At 50.6% G+C, this 5,000-nt stretch overlaps 1 non-coding gene across 1 annotated transcript in view; it reads right to left on the bottom strand.

The window, feature by feature from the left end:
- Positions 1-1,177, bottom strand: part of LOC126330030 (small subunit ribosomal RNA) — a 1,893-nt gene extending 716 nt beyond the window's left edge. The window contains exon 1 of the ribosomal RNA XR_007562668.1: positions 1-1,177. This exon is cut by the window's left edge and continues 716 nt beyond it. This is a non-coding gene — a ribosomal RNA (small subunit ribosomal RNA).
- Between the last annotated feature and the right edge of the window lie 3,823 nt (positions 1,178-5,000).

Here is a 5,000-nt window from a genome sequence, read left to right as displayed (position 1 = left end):
GCTTTGGTTTCCCGGAGGCTGCCCGCCGAGTCATCGGAGGAACTGCGGCGGATCGCTGGCTGGCATCGTTTATGGTTAGAACTAGGGCGGTATCTGATCGCCTTCGAACCTCTAACTTTCGTTCTTGATTAATGAAAACATACTTGGCAAATGCTTTCGCTTCTGTTCGTCTTGCGACGATCCAAGAATTTCACCTCTAACGTCGCAATACGAATGCCCCCGCCTGTCCCTATTAATCATTACCTCGGGTTCCGAAAACCAACAAAATAGAACCGAGGTCCTATTCCATTATTCCATGCACACAGTATTCAGGCGGGCTTGCCTGCTTTAAGCACTCTAATTTGTTCAAAGTAAACGTGCCGGCCCACCGAGACACTCAACAAAGAGCACCCTGGTAGGATTTAAACGGGGTCCGCCTCGGGACGCGAAAGCACCCCTTCGGCTCGCCCCACCGGCAGGACGTCCCACGATACATGCCAGTTAAACACCGACGGGCGGTGAACCAACAGCGTGGGACACAAATCCAACTACGAGCTTTTTAACCGCAACAACTTTAATATACGCTATTGGAGCTGGAATTACCGCGGCTGCTGGCACCAGACTTGCCCTCCAATAGATACTCGTTAAAGGATTTAAAGTGTACTCATTCCGATTACGGGGCCTCGGATGAGTCCCGTATCGTTATTTTTCGTCACTACCTCCCCGTGCCGGGAGTGGGTAATTTGCGCGCCTGCTGCCTTCCTTGGATGTGGTAGCCGTTTCTCAGGCTCCCTCTCCGGAATCGAACCCTGATTCCCCGTTACCCGTTACAACCATGGTAGGCGCAGAACCTACCATCGACAGTTGATAAGGCAGACATTTGAAAGATGCGTCGCCGGTACGAGGACCGTGCGATCAGCCCAAAGTTATTCAGAGTCACCAAGGCAAACGGACCAGACAAGCCAATCCGATTGGTTTTGATCTAATAAAAGCGTCCCTTCCATCTCTGGTCGGGACTCTGTTTGCATGTATTAGCTCTAGAATTACCACAGTTATCCAAGTAACGTGGGTACGATCTAAGGAACCATAACTGATTTAATGAGCCATTCGCGGTTTCACCTTAATGCGGCTTGTACTGAGACATGCATGGCTTAATCTTTGAGACAAGCATATGACTACTGGCAGGATCAACCAGGGAGCTGCGTCAACTAGAGCTGAGCAGCCGGCCGCCCGGGAGTGTGTCCCGGGGGCCCGCGCGAACACGCAAGCGTCCGCTCAATTATTCTGCAAACAGGAGGAGGCCGAGCTCCCCTGCACGATACACCTCGAAACCCTCTCAGGTCCCGGCGGCGCGCAGCGCCGTCCTAGGTACTTGGTCGGTTTCGAGAGAGGCGCAATCGCCCGGAGTTAGGCGAGTAGACGGTTTTAGTGCGAACACCCTTGCTCCCAACTGAGCTTGCCGCTGCCGACAGAGGCCCGGGAGCGTGCTGTCGTGGCATTGCCGGCGGGAGACAACACGCGCCACCTATGGTGACCGGCAGCTCCAACGCCAGCGCCACACAAGGGCAAAGCCCCACTTGGGTGCAGAAGCGAACTCTCCCAGCACAGCGCACGCGCCAACACGTCCGCACAACTGCGATACAAACCACCTGCGAGAACCGCTGGGGCGACCGAGCAGCAGACGGCGTCGCGGCGCCGAGTGCCAGGCGGCGGCGCACCCTCAACGCACACAGTCCTCAATCAGACCAGCACACTGCAGATGTCCACCGCGCTTCGCACCGGGCTCGGCTGAACCAACTTTGGCCGCCAGGCGCCGCGTGCAGGGTGCGCCGCAGCGTAGCTGCGCCGCCTGCCGGGCCCGTCGGCTGGCGCTCCTGCCACTCGGCGCCCCCCACCAGCCGCCTGTTGCGCGTGCGCCCACGCAGCGCGCGGCCAACACGCCGGGCGGCCCCCCTTCACCGGCCGGGAACAGTCCCACCAAGCCACCGCCGCGTATCGCTTCATACCCACATGGGCCTAGTCACGCGTGTGGATGTGGCGGGTACCGCTGAAACAACCGGTTAATAGCTGTACCGATCGTCGCCATCACAGATTCACCTCCAGCGTGAACAACCGCTCAACAACGGATTTCCAGTTCATTTGCGTATCTTGGGCAGTAAACGTAGATGTCCACCTACATTTGCGAATTCAACAATTCTTGCATGCCAGGATGTCATGTGTCACGACACGCTACATCAGACCACATACACACTGCGACATGTGCAGAAGAGAACACGTGGAAGGTGGCCCGCGCACGTATGCGATGTACCTTCCGCGATCCACTGTCAACCGGCATCTGCGGCATGTCCCAGATATGGAACGCGGTCCACCAGGGTAGCACTTTGTGTGAGGCAATACGACAAAGTCGGAATACACGCGTCACTACATCAGACGGCTCACGCTGACCTGACCTGACCTGACTCACCGCACCACCACCCCCAGCGACCCAGGGTGACATACAATGCGTTCGTACGTTCCTCCCACACGCCTCTACGGCGTACCACAGTGCAACCTAGCTGTTATTGGGAGACGAGACAAGTAGCATCAAGCACAACATATGGAAATTGAGATTCGACACCGTTGGGCACAGCCAGCGTACGGTCACACGTATCACACTACTTCACTCTGTACGTAACGACCGATGATCGGTACAGCGTGTGGGTTACGCGTACGACATCAGCGGACAATGGACACAGACCATACCACGACGTACACTGAGGGCGTCGACATCTGAATGCAACTGAACAGCTGCGAGGCTCATTTAACACTCAAACGCCAGACCGACCAGCTTGAGAGGACAGAGACACAAAGAGGGGGACAGAGGGGGACAGAGGGGGGGGAGGGGGGGGGGTCGGCGATATAGTCCTATTGCAGTACAATTGACAGTGGATAGCAGGAATATGTGGAAAGTAAGCAACACTCGCAAGACATCTACATGAGGATAACAACGACACCAGAGATTCCGAGCAGTGAACTATGTTAGGCAAAGGGACAACGTGGGTTAGGTTAAGGGACAACGTGGGTTAGGTTAAGGGACAACGTGGGTTAGGTTAAGGGACAACGTGGGTTAGGTTAAGGGACAACGTGGGTTAGGTTAAGGGACAACGTGGGTTAGGTTAAGGGACAACGTGGGTTAGGTTAAGGGACAACGTGGGTTAGGTTAAGGGACAACGTGGGTTAGGTTAAGGGACAACGTGGGTTAGGTTAAGGGACAACGTGGGTTAGGTTAAGGGACAACGTGGGTTAGGTTAAGGGACAACGTCGGTTAGGTTAAGGGACAACGTCGGTTAGGTTAAGGGACAACGTGGGTTAGGTTAAGGGACAACGTGGGTTAGGTTAAGGGACAACGTGGGTTAGGTTAAGGGACAACGTGGGTTAGGTTAAGGGACAACGTGGGTTAGGTTAAGGGACAACGTGGGTTAGGTTAAGGGACAACTTGAGTTAGGTTAAGGGACAACTTGAGTTAGGTTAAGGGACAACTTGAGTTAGGTTAAGGGACAACTTGAGTTAGGTTAAGGGACAACTTGAGTTAGGTTAAGGGACAACTTGAGTTAGGTTAAGGGACAACTTGAGTTAGGTTAAGGGACAACTTGAGTTAGGTTAAGGGACAACTTGAGTTAGGTTAAGGGACAAATTGAGTTAGGTTAAGGGACAAATTGAGTTAGGTTAAGGGACAAATTGAGTTAGGTTAAGGGACAAATTGAGTTAGGTTAAGGGACAAATTGAGTTAGGTTAAGGGACAAATTGAGTTAGGTTAAGGGACAAATTGAGTTAGGTTAAGGGACAAATTGAGTTAGGTTAAGGGACAAATTGAGTTAGGTTAAGGGACAACTTGAGTTAGGTTAAGGGACAAATTGAGTTAGGTTAAGGGACAACTTGAGTTAGGTTAAGGGACAACTTGAGTTAGGTTAAGGGACAACTTGAGTTAGGTTAAGGGACAACTTGAGTTAGGTTAAGGGACAACTTGAGTTAGGTTAAGGGACAACTTGAGTTAGGTTAAGGGACAACTTGAGTTAGGTTAAGGGACAACTTGAGTTAGGTTAAGGGACAACTTGAGTTAGGTTAAGGGACAACTTGAGTTAGGTTAAGGGACAACTTGAGTTAGGTTAAGGGACAAATTGAGTTAGGTTAAGGGACAAATTGAGTTAGGTTAAGGGACAACTTGAGTTAGGTTAAGGGACAAATTGAGTTAGGTTAAGGGACAAATTGAGTTAGGTTAAGGGACAACTTGAGTTAGGTTAAGGGACAACTTGAGTTAGGTTAAGGGACAACTTGAGTTAGGTTAAGGGACAACTTGAGTTAGGTTAAGGGACAACTTGAGTTAGGTTAAGGGACAACTTGAGTTAGGTTAAGGGACAACTTGAGTTAGGTTAAGGGACAACTTGAGTTAGGTTAAGGGACAACTTGAGTTAGGTTAAGGGACAACTTGAGTTAGGTTAAGGGACAACTTGAGTTAGGTTAAGGGACAAATTGAGTTAGGTTAAGGGACAAATTGAGTTAGGTTAAGGGACAAATTGAGTTAGGTTAAGGGACAACTTGAGTTAGGTTAAGGGACAACTTGAGTTAGGTTAAGGGACAACTTGAGTTAGGTTAAGGGACAACTTGAGTTAGGTTAAGGGACAACTTGAGTTAGGTTAAGGGACAACTTGAGTTAGGTTAAGGGACAAATTGAGTTAGGTTAAGGGACAAATTGAGTTAGGTTAAGGGACAACTTGAGTTAGGTTAAGGGACAACTTGAGTTAGGTTAAGGGACAACTTGAGTTAGGTTAAGGGACAACTTGAGTTAGGTTAAGGGACAAATTGAGTTAGGTTAAGGGACAAATTGAGTTAGGTTAAGCGATAATCTGGTACAGCCACAGTTAGGTTAAGCGATAATCTGGTACAGCCACAGTTAGGTTAAGCGATAATCTGGTACAGCCACAGTTAGGTTAAGCGATAATCTGGTACAGCCACAGTTAGGTTAAGCGATAAACTGGTACAGC

This window comes from Schistocerca gregaria, unplaced genomic scaffold (assembly GCF_023897955.1).
Source record: "Schistocerca gregaria isolate iqSchGreg1 unplaced genomic scaffold, iqSchGreg1.2 ptg001244l, whole genome shotgun sequence".
In the NCBI taxonomy this organism is placed as follows: Eukaryota; Metazoa; Arthropoda; class Insecta; order Orthoptera; family Acrididae; genus Schistocerca; species Schistocerca gregaria.
The sequence above is the reverse complement of the archived record's forward strand: the minus strand, read 5'-3'. Positions and strand labels throughout refer to the sequence as shown.